The sequence below is a fragment of the Cygnus atratus genome, chromosome 4 (assembly GCF_013377495.2).
Source record: "Cygnus atratus isolate AKBS03 ecotype Queensland, Australia chromosome 4, CAtr_DNAZoo_HiC_assembly, whole genome shotgun sequence".
NCBI classification, from domain to species: domain Eukaryota; kingdom Metazoa; phylum Chordata; class Aves; order Anseriformes; family Anatidae; genus Cygnus; species Cygnus atratus.
This window is the reverse complement of record NC_066365.1, coordinates 44,468,286-44,491,132: the sequence shown is the minus strand read 5'-3', so window position 1 is coordinate 44,491,132 and position 22,847 is coordinate 44,468,286. Positions and strand designations below refer to the sequence as shown.

The 22,847-nt window shown below is 36.6% G+C and overlaps 1 long non-coding RNA gene across 1 annotated transcript; it reads right to left on the bottom strand.

Moving 5' to 3' along the window:
* Positions 1–1,468: 1,468 nt before the first annotated feature.
* Positions 1,469–22,541, bottom strand: LOC118251594 (uncharacterized). The gene is made up of 3 exons (XR_004779865.1): positions 22,447–22,541; positions 8,218–8,256; positions 1,469–1,566 (listed from the first exon to the last, which is right to left on the bottom strand). It is a non-coding gene; the product is annotated as an uncharacterized LOC118251594 (long non-coding RNA).
* Positions 22,542–22,847: the final 306 nt, after the last annotated feature.

The following is a 22,847-nucleotide window of genomic DNA, read 5'->3' as shown; positions in this document are numbered from 1 at the left end:
CAACAGAAGTGTTCTCATTTTCTATTTGTAAAAATACACTTGATGAGGACTCTGCAGGTAAATGTGAATTGACTTTGAACAGACACAGGGTGTTATGTAAAACCATTAAACCGACCAAGCCAAGGTACAGCCAAACCTCAATATAAAAAAGTGATTTTTCTTACAGTTACTTTTGGTTAAAAATCCTCCTTTTAGCCCGCTTTTAGCCTGTGGAAGAACCCATCTGTTTCTTGACAGATCTTTTGCTTGGACAATAATGATGTTAACAACTACAGGCAGACATATCATTATTGAAGCAAAAATAGGACTATTTATGCAAATAAATAAAGAAGTTGTAACTGAGATTCAAATAGAAATTCATCACTTCTGACAGTACTTGTGCTAGCACATTAAAAACAAACAAACAAACAGAACAAAACAAATCACCACAGTAAGATTACAAAACTACTGGATATAGATAAGCTTCTACAGAACCGCCCAAAAAAATCTCTCGGTAGGGAAATTAAAATAGAAGAAAGTGTACATGACTTCAGAAAAAAACAAGGAACAAAGTATAGGTATTAGAAGGTGGGTTTAAGGTTGTTCCTTTTCAGTTTTCCTACAATATTCCTTATGGAGGGATTTGCAGAGGTTAAACAATAAAAATCTCTCAATTAGACTAAAAATAAAGTCTAAGAAATTTTCAGAAACACTGATAAGTTCTTCATGGACACTATTTGGAACATCAGTGATATTTATCTTGTCATTTAAAGCCAGGTATAGTAAATATCAAAGAGAGGTAAAGAAATTCACTAGGAAAGACAAGCACTAAAAAGCAACCATTCAAGATCAGATGAACTAACAAGATTTTAGAAAAATGAAAAGGTAAAGAAAATCACTTCCAAATCACTAGTCCTAGAAAGAAATATGTGAAATGTTAAATGTTAAAATGTTAAATCAAAATTACATTTGATTTGTTTCTGAAACTTAGGTGGTTCTGAGTTTACCAAACCTTGACCTGTTTTACTCTTTGTCTTCCAGTCACATAGGAAAGCTTAATTATTGCTTGAATGTGGTATAAAAACAGACTTTGATCATTCATGTTTATATTTTCTGTTCCTTTGTGCACATCTATGAATTCTCCTGTCCCTTGGAAGTGTTGTCAAGTCGATGAGAAGTAATAACTGCATCAAGAGATGCATGGAAATAGAAAACCTGTGCAGACAATTCCTGGTGCACAGGAAGAGATTACACCTGTTTACATGGTAAAATGTTTTCTGTGCTATACTAAGTAAAATTCATTAGAATTAAAAACTTGTTTGTTCATAATAAAGCAAGAGATACAGTTGGAAAAAATCTTAAGAGAATTTACTAAATTTTTGTTATTAGGCTGTAGTTCTTTAAAAGGCATTAGAGTATATCAAAGACATATGGATACTGACCTACACCTTGTTTTCCTGAAGAACTGGAGTCTGCCAATGGAAGTTTATATTTCTCTCCGAGGGCTTTCTGCAGATTACGCTGTGCTCTGCACCATGTACACAATATTAAGATGTTCCCAAAAATCACCTGGGTATTTTGCAGTCCCTGGAAACAAAAGCAGAGAACTTTCATTACCTATTTTTATAACATTTCCTTAGAAAACAAACATATAATTTTAGATTTAGACGCAAATGCACACCACATTTTGCATTTGGACATATCTACACTATGCGCTGAATTGACTACAGGCTGATTTATTCTGTCAAGAATTTTCTCAGTAGTGCTGGGAAATAGCAGTTCCCATAGTAGCCTAGAGCAGACACAGAGTGCCATGACACTATGGGCAAACTGAGGCCATGGCATCCCTTCAGGGATCACAGATTTTCACCTGCCTCCTGAAATCTGTGTCATCCATTGTAAACTTGGGCAGCACTCTTGGCCATAAAATACTTCTCTGGTGGTGGCTCAGATGGCGCTTCTTTTTAGGTGCTTGATATCTCAGCAGGAAATCTTGTAGAAGGCATATATTTTAACATGTACATAATACAATGCAAGCTTAAGAGAACAATGTTGTACGAAAGAGGCTACTCATTATCAATAGAACACTAACAAGGTTAAAGTTGTTTTTGTTTGTTTGTTTGTTTCTAGTGAAAATAGCCATTTCATTGTAATAGACCTTGTAACAGGCTGTGTTTCTCCAACATAGCCCTTTTGATGCTTAGCCCAACTTGCCACCTCCCCATATCCATGTTTTTGTAGATGGTCAGCAAAATTCCTGCTGATGACTACTGCCCAGGTGCATGAGTAGTCAGTGCATGTTACCATCTTACTTGTTTAAGCATATGTAAAAAAAACAACAACAAAAATAAATATATACGTATATATATATGAACAGAAAGTTGTTACATGCAGAAAAAAAAAAATTACAAGGTATTTTAATTACCTCTGTTGTATGACAGAATTAGCATTCCTTGTATTATGTGTATAGTGCATATTATTTCTATGACAAAATGACAAAGAAAGATTTTTGTTTTGTTCGGGAGGGGTGCCACTATGCCCAAGTTCAGGGCTGACATTGCATTTCAGGGAAGCAAAATAAAATACAAATTTCAGTTAAAGCAATGAATTTTTCACATGGAGCAGATACATGTTCGCAGCAGACATAATGCTCTTGAGATGCCTTGCTGTTGTGAACAGTAATTGCCTGCTAGCAGTTTGAGACCATTGTAATCACATACTGTATACTCGGACTAAAGTCTGGCATCATTTAACTTGTGGTTTTGATTGCTTATTTATCATTCTTGGTCACCCCAATATTAAAAGAGAGGCCCTTAGGGAAAATGGAAGTTCTTTCCTTAAACTCAAGGAGGGAGGAATTGCAACCATTCATTGTTGATACATTAAATTTATGCATAGTACCATTTTTAGCTATTTATCCCAGCTATATTAATGTGATGTGCTATGGTACATGTGCCACTCCATCCTATTGTTTTCTTGAGGCACTTTAACAGTGTGAGATATTGCTAATTCTAAAGTCAAGGTCATACTTCTCTGGTATGAATGGTGCCACTGCCCACAAGAAAAGTTATAATGAGGGAGGGTGATTAAACTGAGGGCTGCAGGATTTCTTTTTCTCATTTAGTTCATTAAGAGAACAGCTCCAGAGCAGAAAATATTTGCAAGCTGGAACTGAACTAAATTAAACAATTAATTTCTACAAGATTGACTTTTCTTGAGAATAATGTTCCTCAGCAATCAGAGCAATCAGAATATCTATTTTTTTTCACAAAATAAATACATAAATAAATAAAACTTGTTTGGTCAACTGAATTTAATTTTATTTTCCTTTTTCTTTTGCATTTGTTCACCAAGACTATAAAAACTGATATATCTGTAATTAGGATACAAGCATGGACTAGTGACTGGCCCACTGCCTCAGCTAACCATTCTGTGTGTTGCTGGGAAAGTCAGTTAAGGTAGATTCATTTTTCCTAATTTCACCATATAAAAGAGAAGCACTTCGTTTAACCTACCATCTTATATTCCCCTACTTGCAATAGGGAGGGAGAGAAAAAGAAAGAATTTTGAACTTTCAGTGGAATCAATCACTCAGTGGCGGTGCCTCCTCCACTACTGGATAAGAAAGTGCTGACATATTTGGAACTCAGTTCTCTCTGTTGAACTGAAACTTTATCACATCCCTAGCACACAGAGGAGTTATGAAGATGATTGTGGGACATTCCAATATTAGGGCAGTAAGAGGCACATAAGAGCCATTGATAGACTGTGCACTTCTTGAACTCCCTGGCCTTCGCAGCTGGACACAGCTGAGAGAGTTCGTCAGTGTTCACAGTCCAAGTTTGGAGCACAAATTGGGCTGAGCTTGTTTTTTCCATTTTCGTCAATATTGAAAATATGTCCTGTATATGGTACTTTTCTGGCATTAGGCACAGAAAGGCTTTTACAGACTGAGTCCAACACTATGACATTTTTATAAACGCTTCACAGAAGTGTACCGATTTCACAGGCTTACATTGGCTTAAACAGGAGGAATTTTATGTGCTTTACCAATGTTACCTGAGGAAATATAACTCCCAAATGGTGAGTTTTCCAAAATACAGTTATAATATGGGAATGGATGAATGTTGGCTCCAGGTCAAACTTTCTTAAAGGACAGTTAAACCATTTTAGATACAGAGGTTTCACAACTTGCTTGTTCTTGTTGTAAGTTTTGCTTTTGCTGATTTTTTTTAACTTGTTTAGTATTTTTAGTATTTTAGTATTTTTAAGTATTTTTAAGACTAAACATTAAATTGAATATTAGATTAAATGTCTCTTCTTTCATTTGCAACCACAGCACCTGGAACTGGAATCAGTTTGTATGCACATTCAGAAGTGAATTTTGAATGTTAACTGCTTTATAATCCTCAAAAAGGTCCCAGGAGGTTATGAAAATATTACAGAAAAAATAAAGATAACAGGCAAAGTAATAATAAATATAAGTGTTTCGGAAGAATGGCAGAAATCCTTTGCTTATGTATTGAAACAACCAGAGCATTAACAATCGTTCATAATTTTACAAAGTTCTGGTGTACCTTTCTGCACCTAAAAAGACCACGTTCAGTTCCTAGATTTTAGAGATGCCTGAACTGGTTAGTGAGAAATAGAGCTTTTGTGGTAGTAGAACATTTCTTCATAGCAATGTTAAGGATTCCTTATATTGGCTTTCTTCTTCTTTTTTAAATTAAGTAAAGAACAATAATGCCTATGGCATAATTCTGAAATCAACAAAATTAAATCACCACAAAACCATGGATATTGAAATCACTTTTACCCTATTTGTTTTTTACCTGGAAATGCTTAGGAGGTCAATTTTTAACACATAATTTATTCAGTCGATAATAGATATAATAGGAAGTGTCCAATTTAATTTATAACTAGTAAAAATGAACCAATGGCATGGAATAACTCTTAAGTATGAATATAACATCACTGGAACTGGCAAGTCCTAATCTTAATACATGAAGTCTAATAAGAAGCCTGTATGTGAAAGCAATCCAGTTTAATACTATGGCTTTATGTAATTTTATTTGGAATTACTTTTATGTTTCTAAATTGAACTAGGTCTACAATATGCAAAAATACAATATACATGGTGGAAATGTATACATCATCTTGAGCGGAATAGTAGACAGTGTAAACATTAAATTTGAATCACAAAATACATCGACTTTTAAAACACATATTTTGTAGTCTATTTTTAAACATTTTGCCAGTATTTTTTTCATCACTGGAGCTGGGATAACACCAACCCTGCAGCAGTATTTCAGTGCAAGGGAGAGCGTTTTTGCACTCATTCTGCCCGGTCCAGAGTACTGGAAATTTCACAGCACTTTGATCGGAAGAGTCCTACTTCCTTTTCTAGATGAGATTTGAATAACCATCTGTGTGTTTGGATGACGGTAGAAATTAAACTGAGTATGGCAGACACTTCCTTTAGCAGTTTCCCTGTCACTAAAGGAAATGAGAGTGTAATTTTATAAGTCCAATTACAGGATGACTGTTGAGCGGCTGAACATCAAGTCAAATGCAAAGTAAAACACAAATTGGATGTATCTCAATGTAGATTGGTTTTGTCTCTTACACCTCTGTACTTCAGAATTGTACTGTATCAGTTATAAAGCCTTGTTCCTGAACCAGAGAACTCATAAACCATTTATATGACATGCCAGCCTCATGAAGTAAAATGTATATAGCCTTGTTCAAAGCCTTAGTAAGTCTAAAATAAATACTCATAATCTGCAGCATGAATTGTGATTTTCTTTTTCACTTGAACTTTTTCAAATTATCTGGTGTGCATGAGCCATCTCATTCATTCAAGTACTGCCATATCATTAGGACATGTAATTTAAAATTAATTAAACATTAAAAAATGAATTATTGAACAATACATAGGTGCTGCAGACTCCATCTGAGACAGAATTGGACATTCCTTCCTTCTTCCTGAACACTGATATCCTTAAAAAGATTTGCTGAGACAAGAATTCATCTTCTATCAAGTCTGTATCTCCTTCATGAGGGGGCACTTCTTTACTGTGAGGGTGACAGAGCACTGGAACAGGTTGCCCAGAGAGGCTGTGGAGTCTCCTCCTCTGGAGATATCCAAAACCCACCTGGATGCCATCCTGCGCACTGTGCCCTAGGTGATCCTGCTCGGCAGGGGGGTTGGACTAGCTGATCTTCAGAGGTCCCTTCCAACCCCACCCATTCTGTGATTCATGCACTTTACGAGCTACATGAGTGTGTATACCTCGTCTAAGTTACTATATGAATATTGAATACTGTATGTGAACTGTTTGTTGCGATGTTCTTTGTATAAATCTACAGATTTGTCTAGTAGGCTGTTAGAAAAGCAAACAGGAAAAATGGAGAATGTCTTTAGGTAAGACATCTCACAGCAAACTCTCATAATATAAAGCCTGAGCTGTTCACAAAACTCTTATATTTTGACTTCAGCCATGTCAGAAAACTGTTTTGCCAAAACTGAGGGCCAGACAACCAAAAGGATTGCGGTTGGTTAAGAAATATCTCCAGGGAACTAGAAAGAGAGGTCACCCCTGGTGAACTGTTGCCCTGCAAAACCACCTTCTTCCATGCCAAATTCACTGGCTGACCACTGTCTGCTTGGGTCAGCTCACAGGATGCCAAGTTCATGTGCAGTGAAGAAACCTGGGAAATGCTCAGCTCTCTTTGGGTTCCCCCAAAGGCAGCCTGGACAACCCAATTTGTCACAGGCCCTTTGGCCAAAAGCTGCCCTGCAGAGTGGTGCCAGGCACAGACACTGCGTCCTTCAGATCCTCCCTGTATGTCTCTCCCCCTCCAGAGCCCCTAAACAGAAGTTGCAAGTGAGAAAAACAGTTATACCAAATGATTCCCACCATGTGCTGGGGTGGTAGTGGCCACTTGCAGCATCCCCGGAGGACCAGCAGCACACACTGGGTGCTTTTTTATACAACACCTACATCACTCACAATTGTGGCCAGTGCTTCCTTACCATCCAGCTGGCCTGGCCAGCTATATTGTTTACAACCAGATCGGCGCTGTCCATGTAAATATACATTAAGAAATACACACACCAAAAAAGTCAAGTGACACCTAGCAGGCCCATAAAACCAGATGAATACTTGGCTGTGTGGAACTGCAGCACTCTGATAGAGACTTGTACTGTTTTAAGTTTAATATCATTTTCAGTGGATACCTTTCCTGCAGAAAAAAATGTCTTTTTTGTATCACGCTCTTTTGAATAGGGTCAGCTTCCAGAAGTTTACAGCATAGTCAACTAAAATTAGTGGTATAAATCACATGGTTCAATTATTTCAAGAGAGCTGAGTCATGTTATGCCATTAACAATTTTGCAAATGTTTTTGTATGAGTGTTTATGAAGAGTGAACTCCTGTCTATACCTGTATTCTCCTCAGCTTTAATTCAGTGGAGATACACCATATTACAAAGTAGCTAGTACCTGGTGGTTACACCTGTGTTTGAACTCAAATAACACAAAAAAGTCTCTTAGATTTGCATCTACAACTGACATTTGACATATAACCCTCTAACTTGCCCTTGTAGGACACTACAGCATTAAAATCTGAGTCTTGTTTTGCACTGCTCAATGCCATGCATGATCTCTGTACTTCCCTTAAGTATACAAACCAGCTATGTCAAATAGCACAAATCAAAACAGTAACATGATGGTCACTTTGAACAAACAAACTTGACTATAATAATGCTAGAGACAAGGAGAATTACGTCTCATGAGTAGAAATTCTGAGCTAAAGAATTAATTTATGTTTGTTTGAAAGAGATCAGTGAAACATAAAGATGTTCAGGAATGTTTAATCCTAAAAGGAATGAGATTTATCAAAGCAATTTGAAAGGATAATACGTTCATTTCTGGTTCTAAAGGCAAACGAAAGCCAAAAGAGTAAAAGCATCATACATTAAAACCTCAGAACCTATTTTTCATCCTGGCAACTTAGGAGCTATTTTTCATGCTGCTATTATTATCTCAAGTTTGATGCTACAATGAAAGCCAAATCTGATTCTGGTAAGCAATTACTAACTTGCGATGAGCATTACTTTTACATTTAAAGATCAAAGCAAACATACATAAACAATTTTAAGTACATGCATATCCTTTGCTTTATGATCTCTCTCCTGGTTTTATATTCATTCAAGTTCACTGTGTTTCTCACTTACCTTAATAAGTCCAGAAGCAACTGGATGAGTAACTGGAATCTGTATTGAAAAGAAAATGAAGTTTATTTAGTTCATAGATAATATGTAATGGATGAAAAAGTGCGGCAGAGATTATCTCAATAGATGAACTAGACAGGAAGACCAGAAGATATTACTATTGAGTTCAGTAGAGAGACTATCACACACTTTCCTGATTGTGTTATATTCTTCCCCTTTGAAAACAGCTATCAACCAAATTATCAAACTATTAATAATACATATTTATTTAAAAAAAAAAATCCTATTTATCCAACCAATCCTAAGGATAGAGTTCACCATAACTAAAATAACTATTCAAGTGTTATCGTGTCACAAGAAGGAGGAAGGCTGGCAATTTTCTTCATTTCAGAAAAAATGCCATGAATGTTATAGCTTCTACCTATTCTTTCCAGAAATGAATTTGAACTATAGCTAAGGAATCTGCAGGTCATCACTATGACCAGATTGTGAAGTCCTTACATAACTAAATTCCACTTGGGATCCATTCATGTACTATTTTTAATGCTTGAACGAACCTGGCCCTTTGTTTCTGCTGTCCCCTGTTTGGTCTAAACTTTTCAACTGTGTAAAAATGACATCATTTTGAAATCCTTACTGAAAAGTCTAGTTTCCAAGCATTTTATGAAGAACTAAAGCGTAAAGATTTCAGTTCAGGCTCTAAATAAAACAAGTAAGAACTTGGTTTGAATAAAACACACTATATTGTAAGGTGAAATAATAAAAATATGCTTCATTTCATCTTAGGGCAGACTGCTAGATATGATTTATTTACATTAATTGTAAAATGTTATGAGCTGTTCTTTTCTATTCACATATAACAGATTCTTTTAAAGTGTATACGATACTAAGTATAAAAAAGCAAATCAATGGCAGATTCACAATCATTTTGCAGATGGTACTTAATGTACCTGTAAAAATATCTAAGCCTATTCTACATGCAGTAAACTGCTGATAAGAGAACACTTGATCATTTTTAAGAAACCAAGTTCATCTGCCGAAATGCTTGAGAATCACCTCAAATTAAATAGATCAATACCTTCAAGAGCACTGACCATGTGGAGCTTAGTATCATGGTCACTTTAGACTCACTACTGCATGCTCATATTGATGTTCACATGAGACATCAAAGGCTATTTCCAGCTACTGATCACTTCCAGTTGTACAATATAGTAAAGCTGTGATATTGAAAATGCCTACTGGAAATGCCTAAAGCCAATTATATATATATTTTTTTCTGCTCTATATATCTACTTCAAAGCTTTTTTTCTTTTTTTCTTTTCTTTTTTTCTGCTCTATATGTCTACTTCATGATCAGGGCTTCCATTAGTTCTACCCTCCGGTCTTCACCACTGACTGACTAATATAGAAGATACTTGCTTCTGTGTTATAACATAACAGATTTAGGTAGTTAAAACTGCAGATATGTCATTCACAGGATTCAAAAAAGACCTGGTTGCAAAACTTCCAGTTAGTTCCAATGTACTCATTCCAACTCTCCTGGATGCTCAATACCTGTAGAAATCTAGCCTTGAGTTCACTTTAAATTGAATTTTTTTTTTTTTTTTGGGGGGGGGGGGGCACAGGTGGGTGAGTGAGTGGAGGGAATCATAATGTGAACGTCTGGAGAATTAATTAATTTATTTATTTTCGAAGTACCTGTAGAGTTTTAGCTTTGGTTTCTAATGCACATAAATTGAAATCATTTTCATTTATAGTCCAAAAGGCTTTTTTTTTTTCTTTTTTTTAATGGCCTGAAGTGCGCCATTAGTTTTACATATTCTTTTACACTGATTTGACTTAAAACCAACCTAGCTGTTTTGTTACAAATGGTTTTAGTTTTCAAGTAAACTAAGTGGCAGAGCAACTCAAAACACATTGAATTAATTTAAAATATTAATATCCACAACTGTACCTAAATAAAAACAAAGAATTACTGTAGACTTAGTGAGTTTTATTTCTCACAGTTCTTAGTTTGAAAGTATAGCAAAACATATTGCATATATTCACTTAGTTTAAAATAGCAAATCAGCAACACGAGGATTGACATATTCCTTTTTTCCTTGTGTCTAAAACATTTCTTTATACGGAAAAAAATGCTTGATTTCCTTTCCCTTCAATGCAAAAATAATCCTGTAAATGCACTTTTCATGTCCCAATGTGTAGTCACTTTGCTGAACTTTTAGATTCTGCAATTAGAGAAATCAGATTTCCTAGTGAAGAACTAAAGCTGCAAGTACAATTTATCTTCAGTTCACTAGTAATAGGGGCAGTTACTATCTTGGGACCAGATCCTGTAAACATGCACATGAATAGCTTCACCCATCACGGTTGGTCCAGTGATGACCATTATGCTGTTCATGTGAGCTAGGACGTATGAAACCATTCCCTGAAGTGGAAAATGTTTGCAGGGTACCAGTCCTGATATTCTAAGAGGAGATGGTAAAACTGAGTCATCATGTAAACTCATAAATTAGATTACACTGAGAAACAAACTATAGCCAGGAATATCAAATGGTACTTTTTTACATCATTTTTTCCTATTACATTAAGGATGTCCCTTATTTACAACAAGGTCCAACTTGGAGCTCTTACTAGTTGCCAGCTACAAACAGCAATGCAGGACATTTTGCAACTGCTGTCAACAGAGGAGTGAGACAGAATAGCACAGATGAAGCATTTTTGCAAAACTAGCTCTGCAAACAACATCTGCTGAGCTGGAGGTCAGTGTGGCCCTCCTGCTGTGGTCTCTGGTGAGAGCAGCCACAAAGAGCAGCAGTCCCATCAGCAGGTGGGCCAAAACAGGAAGAGTAGCAAGAGTAGGTCCCAAAGTCCCCTTTTGGTGACCTTGGCTTGCAGCGATGGAGAATACCTGCAATATAGTGCTTGCATTGTGATTATTAGGTCTCAGAGAGGCCACCAGGAGATAGCAGTAACCTGCAACCATTTCTGGTTGTAGTTGTACCAATTGCCTGCAGGCCGGCCTGCAAACTCCTCCTCAACAGTCCCCTTATGCAGTTCTGTGTTATCCTGATTCATTGCCTCGTTACCCTGCTATTTTCTGCTGTGCTTTCACAGATGTAATGCCTCCAGGATTTGACCCACATGGAGGCTACTCCCACAATCTGTCCCAGTGACCTTTGAGGATTGTTAATGATTTAATGGTAATGGTAACAGCTACCCACTTCAGAAAGGGTTGTGGAGACTGGGGCGTAAGAGGTCATTATTGTTTAACCACATTTGTTTTGCCTTTCTTCTCAGAAACTTTAAATCAGAAGACATTTCCTTAAGCAGAATGCCCAAAGTGACAGCTTTAGGATGTGTGAGAAAGACACATTTAATTTAGTGCAAAAGATAAGACATTTCCTTGGGGAAGTACTAATTCCAGGCCTATTACCCCTCAGTGTCATTTCATATTAATGCATTGCATAGAAGGGGATGCTAAATCTTATTAATTGAAAAATATTTGTCTTTTGCTTCCTAAAATAATTTTTTGCCTGGAGGTTAAGGAGTCTTAAAATTATTTCTGAACTACATCCAATTTCTGGACAGTTTATTGAAAAGTGGAGAATGAAATTTGTCTGTTGCCTTGTTAATTTACATCAGACAAGAGGAAGAAGAATGATGCTTTTTGGTGACCCAAATAGCATAGTTACATGAAAAGATGGTTACAAATACAAAGTCCAGGCATAGATAACACATTAAGATTTGCCAGATGTCACAGACACATCCACATGTGTGAATACGTGTGTATACATGTCATAGTTACATATGTAAAGTAGAGGGGTAACCATCTAAACACAGTGGCTAAAGCAACACACAAGAAAAGAACTTAATGCAACTTCCCTCTCCCTTTTTTATGGCTGAAAGTTCCAAAAGTACCAAAACTACTGATTTTAACCCTTTTAGGTGTTTTATTCATAAGCCATGAAACGACCTCACAAGAAGAAGAAAATGGAAATATCCTTTTAACTTTAGTGCATTCTGTGCAGGGATATTTGAAAACTGTGATCCTGCTTTGTTCAGCCTTTGACTCATCACAAAAAGAATTGCACATGGCCATGGTCTTGTCCCCTCTTTCCCCAAACTAAAGAATGAGGTTTGAAGTGAAGTCCTCACTTTGAGTGGCATAGACACTAACCAGCGCAAGGAGTGTCCTCAAGAGCACGGTTCCCTTCATTATATATGACAACCTGGATTAAAAAGCATTAAAACAATATACTTAATTGTATATTTGGATGGTCTTCCAGGTACAATGGTGCCATGTTATTTGTTTTAGAGGTCTCAACATAGAGGCTTAAATGCACTCTAATTTGGGAGGCAGCATATTTAAATTGGCACTCTGCAGCTTGATGCTTCTATAGAGACACTGTCAAGCCCACACTCTCCAGGTTACAGCTCTGCTTGCAGAACACTTGTTTGTTATTGTTTTGTTTTTCCTTGAAACTCCTTCCAACCAACTGCACTCCTTCCACTTCTCATGCGCACATAATGGTCATGTCTCCTCTGATCTTTACTGAAGAAAAAATATTTTCCTTTTCTAATTCACTCCTTAGCCATTGTTTTCCCAACCTCCAGTTCTCAAGAAATATGATTTCTTAATAAAAAAAAGTCTAATTAAGCCATTTATCAAACTTTTCCAAGTGGATAGAGTGACAAATTAGCCCTATCTTCCACCAACAATCTGATGGATGGGAAGATAAAGATGCAGAGGCTGTTATTTTAGCTGGAAGCTCTCTACTATATCAATTGTTTGGCCCCAAGCCAAAAGCCCCTAAGAGATGACAAGAACTAATGATGGGTCTATGAAGTTTATGCAGTGTGAGGCCTGACATCAAAAGAATCTGCCCTTATTAGCAAAATCTCTATGCCTTCTGCCTGAAAAAAAAAGAAAAAGAAAAAACCTCTTTTTTACTTACTCTTTAAGTAAACAAATAAAAAAATGCAAACTTTATACAAATTTGCACAATAATATACTGCTGAGTTCTGTTTTTCTCTACAAATATTAAGTGATTGTTATGACGCTACTTTTACATCCACCAAATGAGTCTAAGACAGGACAGACATCAAATAATTTTCCCAGAAGTCTTTATTTTATTTTATTATTTATACTTATTTTATTCCTTCAGAAGAACTGGGCTGTATGGCAGCCTGTGTACCAGATGCAATCTGTGCAAGTAGAAGCAAGGATGGAGTCCCAGTCAGAAGAAGTCCATCAACCTCATTAGGGTCAGGACCCCAAAACTTGCCCTGGATTTTTGAAACCCACCAAAATCAGATTCATAGAGGTGGTTCCACAGTCAGGACCAGAACACCAAAAGTTTCCTTGGATTTTGAGAGGGATTGGGAAAACTTATGGAAGAAAAATCCATCAAGAGTTGGATCAAGCTCACACCAGCTCTGGCTCAGGAAGATCCTGGGCCACATAGCAACAGAGGCCACAAAAGAATTCTGGGGAAACATCACTAATTGTTTTCTTATGTTTTTCTCTTCCTAAGTATTCATCCTTGGTTGTATTAGGACACATGATTTTAGACAAAATGGATGCTAAGTCTGATACTGATCTTATGCAACAAGATTATCTTCAAAATTTGTAGCTTATATCCTTCTCCCTTTTCACCAGATTTTTTAATATACATTCATTCCAATATATAATGGAAAATGTACATACAAGGTGGAATACAGTTATTGCTCTGATGGAATGCAGGAATAAAGAAGAATGCAATGGACAGGTTAACTTCTCAGGAAAACATAACAACATTTCAATGCTTAATTAGAAAAGTTTGACTGAAAACAAGCCATTTTTGCAGATACTTTATGTTACTGAGAATTAGAATTAAAATCCTTTTTTTTTTTTTCCCCCACATTTTTCATAGATTTCTTGATGTCTCATTTTTTATTACATTTTTCTTGTGGAAATAGAACAGCATTCAACTTACCGGGAGATTGAGAAACTGTAGGTACTGCTTTGTAAAATCCATCTGCAGTAAGTCTGTGTAGCTGGGCATTCATATACCTGATCAGATTGATTCATCTTTTCAACAGGATAATTTTATAGCATGGTATTACAAACAACAATGCATTGAAAAGAGGAAATAATTATGTTATAGTCATCCATATTCAGCACATCCTGAAATATTTTACCTTTGTTCTCCAGTCTGCATTTAATATTGTGTATAGAAGCTGCACTATGCAAAACTAGGGTACGTAATCAATCTTGAACTTTCCTGTGTCTAAGTAAAATGCCCTGTATTCATCCCTCTTCTATAGCCACCTATCCATCAATCAGCTTACCCTGAAAGTGAAAAACAAGTGGCTTTGCACTCGTGGAGTTTTTCTTTCTTGTCACTTTTCAAAGAAGGGCATGCCATTTAATCTGCCACACTGCTTTTTAGCTTGAGACATAAAGGCCATTTACATTGCTTTATCAGCTGTAGGAATGTCCATAAGCTCTGATGTTTTGGGGTGAGTTAAAAAGCTTGGAGTACATGAGGTCCAACATAAACAATCATGGAAAGAATAAAAGAGAGCTTTCTTAATACTGAAACCTTACCAGGCAACTTCAAAACAAGAAATAAGAATTCTGGTTGAGAATATAATGTGAACCATGCAATGCCATCATAATTCAACTTCCTTCTTCCTCCTGATGTGCTTGACATCCCTAAGTACAAGGTACTTTCTTCGCTGTTTATTGATAATAGGGTTACTTAGGAACTTCATTGTGGGTTCTTTATATGCTGTTAACTTGTAATTTTTTGGATGAAGATGTAAATAAAGATAACACAGTGGCTGTAGTTTTCTACTCAGAATGGTATTTTTCCAATAAAAACTAAATGTATTATAGCAATATGCAATCAAGCGTTCAAATTGCTTCTAACTCAGAAGCGTCATTGCTTCTAACTCAGAAAGGCAAGTTCTTGAACAAAGAAGCTTAAATGCAATTTGGCTAAAAATTAAATGTTATTCAGCAAAAGATCAGTACTGAAGTTGTCAATGAATCAAACTGTCTGCTTACTTATAATTAGCAACATGGTCATTGGCTATCCTGGCATATTGTAAATAAGCCTGTGCAGACTATATGATATAAGATTATTTAGAAGACAGCCTCAAGAGACAGGTAAAATAACTCCTTTAGAAGAAATAACTAACTTTAGAAGACAGCCTCAAGAGACAGGTAAAATAACTCCTTCTCTTAATCACTCGGTCAGCTTGGCTTAGGGGAGTAGTAGATACAACTAAGTCCTATTTAACCCTTTCTCAGTAAACTGAATAAAGGTTTGTTCCTTTCTTTAAATATTGCTCCAATTACCCTATATAGCAACCTCATTCAGAACTATAAACATCAGATTTTTCAAAGCCTCCTGAATTCCCTAAACTTTTTAGCAAGCAATATTAAGAGTTGTTGCTCAGTAATTTATACTTTATGATACAATTCCATGGAAGACTTTAATCAAAAGGTTTTCCCCAAATAAATAATAGCCAGAACTTTACTACACCCCAGACTTGTCTTTTGGTTGCCAGATGACCATTTTTTTCACTCTCTATTTTACTTTTTCATGCTCTACTTTAGACTTCCAGGTTGAGCTTGGCTAATATCTGGGAGGAAATTTGTCTGCTAAACATTTTAGATAGGCCAAGTCAGATAAATAAAAGGAGTAAATGTGAATGATTTACTCTGAGCTCTCACAGTCCTTAACCATTAATTTGCAACCTGGATATGTTTTGGACCATTCCTACTAACTTTCCAACCAAAAAATCTGCTCTAGTTTGCAACCTGCTCTAGGTGGCCCTGCTTCAGCAAACAGGTTGTACCAGATAACTTCCACAGGTCCCTTCCAACCTCAACCATTCTGTGATCCTTTGACCTCCTTTTCATAACACCAGAAAATACAGCACGTCCATAAATCTACAGCTTCTGCCTGTAATACACATCTCAGCAGCTAACCTCAAGTTAAAATATAAGTTAACTCATCCTGTCTTTCTACTTTAACACAGTATTTAATCAGTTAGGGCTGAAGGATACACACCAAAAGTTCGCCAGTAAATGTTGCCTGGTAGATTTTGTGGAAAATAACAAGTTCTGTAGGACAAAACTAAAAATAATTACATAAGCCCCATCTATCTCTTAAAGCTAGACACAAAAGCAAACAGATTAGCTTTGTATGAACTTAGGCTTTTCCATCCCGTCTGTGCAAGTGAAATTGAGATACAGTGAATGCGACAGAGTCTAGAGATATCACTCAGCTATGGTAATGGAAGTACAGGTTTCAGCCACAAAAGAGATCATTTTTGTCTCAATATATTCCTCTAAATTGTGTTAATATTATGTATGTTTTCAACTTTAATTAATTTTAGGCTCTTGTATTGCAAAAAGCTTCTGATTTTAGGAAGAGGTTCATGGGAGCATTAAGACAGAGATTTTGCTCAATGAATGATACATGAAGGCAGTAATTATTTTAGAGCTGCATGTCCTATTTTAGCTATTTCCACTATCAGGAAAAGATGGGTTGACCTACTTGTAAGTAACAAAAATAGCCAAGGATCTTTAAACAAAATCAATCTCATCGAGTTGAACAGAAATGGAGAAGTATAATTGTTCCATTTCTTTTCTCCTTCCAGATCAGGCACTGCTCATAGCATAACCTGGGGACATGCACATCCTGGCACAGGAAGCAGGAAAAAAAGAGTACACCCACGGTGTCTTTTGCATGACAAAGTCGAGCATTCAATTAATGAAAATCTCAGCAGCTTGTTTTTGAAATATATTGTTTAAATTCTAGGCCAAAGAACTTCAGTGAGGATTTTGGTGAGCATCATTCCGTGGACTTGAAGATACAAACTTGAAGTAGAAGATACAGACTGATAACTGACACACACACACACACACACACAAAAGTTGGATCAGGAGAGATCAGAGGCTGAAAAGATCATTTATTTGAAGGGATGGAATGGACTAATTATGAGCTTGATTTGGTGCAGGGCAATGTCCAAAGGGCGTCTGGAGTCCCTTTCAGACCTTAATGAAGGGATGTTCTGTGTGAGGATAAACTTTCTGCAAGATTCTGGAAGTAACAGCATACAGTAACCAAATCCTAAGTTTAAAATCTTTTAGGATGGTTTACAAAACAGAAAGTATACATTTACCACAAGAGTTACATTTTTATTTCTAAACTTATATTGGTTTCATCCCTAAGAAACCCGTTCACTTTCGGGGGGGGGGGGGGGGGGGGGGGGGGGGGAGAGGGGGGGGTTCAAGATGGCTGAATATAAACCACTCTATCAGCTTGCAGATATTTAGTCCTTGCTTTATTCAAAAGCCTTGAATATCTCTAGCATTGTAATCACTGTTAGAATTCTACAATTAGACTTATACTACCTAAGTTTTTTGGTATTATTAGTCTCATTTGCTATTATTCTAAGGATGAATATTAGCTACTTTACATTCAAACTCTATTTTCTGCACAAAGTCCTGTATGCAACTAAGATATGGTTAGCAGTTAAAATGATCAGCTGAGAGTATCAAAGCCTTTATGCAGCATAATAACTTCACTAGATGGCAGTGGAGAGAAATATTAGATTATATAATTTCCTTTTTTTAATAGGACAGAGAAACATCCCAGTAAGTACTGCAGTTTATTAGTGTTCTCACTGTTAACTCCAGACCACAAGACAGCAATGTTTTTGCCTGCACAAAAGTCTAGGGGCTCCTGCCCAGTTAAATCTACATGCAAACATTTGCAGGAGCACTGCCATGTACTCCTCCGGTCCTGACACAGAGCTGCAGAGAGCAGCTCTTATTTATCCTTGTACCTTCGTGTCGCAACTGCTCTTTCTGTATCTTCTGTGTATGAATAAACATCACATTTCTGTTGTCATAGTCACTAAAGCAATCCCAGGGAAAGAATCAATGCCATCACGCATCAGGCAGTCCCAGGACCAGAAGCAGACAGAGAAGAGCTGTTGCTGCACTGGGTGGAGAGACAGCCTGGAAGTAGCCGGGGCTGGGACTGGAGGGCGCAGCACAGCTGTCGTGCTGGGGGTGTGTGCCCACCTGACCCAGGTCCTCTTGCCAGCCAGCAGGCTTCATGAAAGGAAACAGGAGTCTTTGACAAAGGAGCACTGAAGCATTTCCAGAAGCAGGACAAGACAGTGTCATGTCTAGAGCACAAGCAATTTTCTCATAAACTCAACTGTACCATGTTTTTTCCTGAAACTTGAAGACAGGGTTCCCCAAGGAAATCATCACACTGATGCCATAATCATGATGAAGTAAATGAGTGAACAGTAAGAAAAAGCTACAAAGAAATTTGAAACATTTTGTGAAAAATACTATTTGTATTCAAGAAAATACTTTTCATTCTCAAGAACTCTTTATGCTGCTCAAATATTTTTTGTTAGGAGAACTTAGCATCCCTTACAGCTGACTGAAGAAACAATTTTGGAGACTTCTGACAGAACTCCAAGACTGAATATTTCAAGCACGAAATCCTGTAGCTTCTAAGTTTCAAAACCTTCAAAAATTCAATCTTTTGAATTCAGAGAATCGATACTTGCCAGCTTTTAGAAATTAACACTTGAACAAAAATTAAAATCCAGAATGGAGAGGATGATTTCTCCTGAGATCATGCCTTCAGTTAGAAGACTATCGGTGAAATTCTTCAAAAACTATGGAGTTGTCTGGCTTTGTCCATAATGTTCAGAAAATACAAATTATCATTTTGCACTTTCAGATTAAAAAAATATTAGTTTCTTCTATCACCAGATATAAATATATTTTCTAAGGTTTGTTTCTTGCCTTTGGAGAAATGTTATTTTAAAAATCGATTCAGTGACTTAATCATACTTTTCTGTACTAAGTCATGCCTTTACCTAGCAATGGCCAAGAATTCTTTTTAGTGATACCTTGTCCACTGACATCTCTTCTGCTTGCTCGCCAAACTGTTTGCAATAGCTAGCAGAGAATCAGGATATTGCGAGTGATGATAAAAAACAAACCCAGTTTTGTTGCAAGTGACTTCTTGACTTACGCCTGCTAAGCACAAACCTCCATTCTAAGACTTGAACTTTTAAAGGCATAATTCTCTGTATTTTTGTGTAAACATGACCAGATGAGAAACAGTTCCTTATGGCATTCATTCTCTGTGATTTCCCTTAGTTTTCCTCTTCACTGGCCTTAGAGAAACAGAAATATGTGGAAACACAAAGCCATGGGATTTAGTTAGTGACACAGTGGGTTGGGTTCTCTGCTTTGCAACTCGCACATGGCTCCACTCAAACAAACAAACATGTTAGATACGGCTGTCAGATATAGCTTGTTGCAGAAACCAACCTGATTAAATATATATAAATATATATATGTATGTATATATAAATAACTGCCCCTGATCATCAAGAGGCAGGTAAAAATAAATGTTGGATTACATAGATTCCTAGGAGAAATACACTTCAAATTACTTCGGTGGGTTTCCCTAAATGGAGATATTATACATAAACAGCTACACTTGCAAAGTTTCTGGAACTGAATACACCCAACAGTAATACAAAACAAAAGATCAACATGACAAAACAGAGATGCAACTTATGCTCGCTCCAACCTGCATCACAGGAAAGTCATTTTCGTTTCTCATTACTATTAGCTTCATGCTGTATTTTCCCTGATGACTCCAATACACAGTGAAATGGCTCAGTACTCTGGTAAGAGGCTAAAACTCCTCTCAAACAGCCTAGAGACTGACAAAATTTTCCTTTTAGATCATTGCACTCACAAAGTTCCTCTTTTTTAACTATTAGTTTAGTCTTACATGAGAAAAATCTCGATCACAAAATTATGATACCTGTTAAACCTTATCCTTACCCCTTTCTCCCAGACCTGCTCATAAATCAAGGCACCGTGGATTTGCCTGGAAGCTATGCCATCATATTACTCTTAATTTAGTGGCCAATCAATATTGATTTCTATGTTTCTCACTGCTATAAGTCATGACAATGTTTTAAGGTGCTGCTGATGAGAATATAATATCTAGAGTTGTTCTGTCCATGCTCACGTGAAATGTAGAGTCAGAACAAAAAAAGATATTTACATGTGTATTTTCTTCTATATAATCTACATCCAACTGCATATACAGCAGCTGCCCTTGCTTTTCAAAGCAACAAACATTTCCTAGTCTACTTAGTTTGCATTTAATTCGCTTCACAGCACTTGGATTCAGTACTACCACAAAAAATGTAGTGACCTATTTCTTTCCTGAGGTCTAGAAGTAGGATTTGCATGATTGGGACATTGGTTAAATTAGCATCCTTTGGCCCATTGATAAGAACATAGCCAGCACAACACTCTGCTTGCAATGAGGACTGAAAATTGCTTTATTATTGCAATGATAATGCATCATTAAAATTAGATGTTCTCTTCCTTATCAATTTCAAAATATAAATGTCTATGATCCTTTAGATGTTCTATTAGAGTTATTGGCACTTGTAATACCTAAATTAAATTGAAATAACCACAACAAAACAGGAAAATAAAAAATAAGCTACCTTTGTCCACCAAGGAGCTTCATCCTTTTACTCACAAAGAACCCTCTGAGCAGCCCAAAATAGCTACCTCTGAGAAACTTGCTCTGATTTCCTAGGAGCTCAACACTGTTTCTCTCTTTTCTAAAGGGAAGTAGGCATTTAATTGTTTAGTGACTACAGATGATTTTTGCCACAGCCTGATTAGCTGATTAGAGCCATAAAGACTATAACTATCATCAGCATTAAAAATTTACTACTGTTTGGCCTTAATACAACTGAAATGAGAGAAAATTGTTTTTTATGCAATCTCTTCTTACACTTTTTGCTTACAACATGCAGATTTCTCTGTGTTGTTGTTGTTGTTTTGTTTTGGTTTTTTTTGGCCCATAATCATGCAAAGTAACTCCTTCTGACTTGTCTCTTATCCCATACTACACAGTTCATGTAAAATGTTTATTGCAAATCTAAAGCTGGGAGTCAGCCCTTATGTATTAATGCATCAGAACCATATACATGGCAAGAAGAGGCTGATGCATGGTGATAATTTCCCTCTCCTTTCTCAGCAGTGAAGTATTTGGGGGCAGGATCAGTGCTGTCTGCACACCTGTGGCTGCCCAGTGTGAAAGCCCACCCAGCCAGGAGAGCATGAAACACAAAAGAAACCTTCATCCTTCTGACCGTGCATTTTAACAGCAATTATATTACACCTTGATCTGGTTCTGAAGCTTAAACAATAGTGATATGAAGCTGAAGACTGAGTGCCACTTTACAAACTAAACTAAGTTTCATATATCAGTAAATCCTTGACCCAACTGGATTATAACTTAAAACCCTGATAGACAGCTACAACAGAAGCAGTGGAATAATAAAGCAGTAATTTTATTATGAATTCAAACCTAATTCTCTCTTAGAAATATATTTCATATCATAGCCTCTCACTTCTCAGATTTGTATTCCCTTTCCTAGCAAGTATTTAAAAAGAAATATTTGAGTTTGAGTTCTATATATGACTAGATTATTTATCTTTTAGCTACATTTTTCTTTCAAAAGCAATTGAGAGTTCCAGTTGCTTGCCATGGACGTTAGATGTGAGTTTTCAGCTTGTACAGTCACACTCTACTTGTGTTTACTATGCAAGACAGTTAGAACAGTATGTGGGAATGAAAAGACATCATTTTTGGTGGAATTGAATGAATTGTATAAATTTTACTTCTGAATTGCTCTGCAAACTTGAAATTCTTACATGATTAAGAAGCCCATTCAGATGTTTTTCCAGTCTTTCATTTTCTGTCTTTGATGCATTTGCCATTGGGTTTTTCACAGCATATTAAGTTTTCCATATGGTTTCATTTACATTTCTAACACAAGAGACCAAACTTGCCACCATGTGTAGTTTAGGTCTCAATTGTAGGTCACATCTAACTAGGGAACATAGAGAAAATGAAAGAGTCCTAGCACCTCTGTGGTTATCCCTGCTGAATAATTGCAGCAGTAGCTGAATTTTGCAGTTCAGATGTTGGTAATTTGCCATTGAAAACCACCGGTATCAGACTGTCAGAGTCAAGAAATGGCTTTAATTATTTCCTCCCTGGAGTGGTAATAGCCACTGCTTGGATACTGCCAAAGCTGGAGCATGTTTGTGTGGGTGATTTCTTAGCACATTTAGCGAACGCAGCTTACCTGCACTTGCCAAACCTGCTGGCATCGAAAATTTGCTTCCAGTCAGTGCAAAGGCAGACCAAACCGATTGCTTCTACGAGGCTCTAGATCATCTGGAGACCACCTTCATGAACTTTTTTTATTTTCCCTGGTCACCAAAGACTAACATTGTTTTTCTGCTTCATTGAGCACTGAAAATAGAAAATAAATCAGACAGAAAACTCTTGGAAATAATGATACAGGAAAATCCCTCTCTGGGAGGGAATAATTAAAAAATAAAAATAAAAAATCAGAAGCTGCAGAAAACTCAATGGAAAAGTTCACTAAGAAGGAGGGAGGCGAGTACATGTGTTCAGTAAACTGTCCAGCTTTCTTCTAATTACACCTTTTTTATCCCATGGCTATAGGTTACTAGTGAAGAA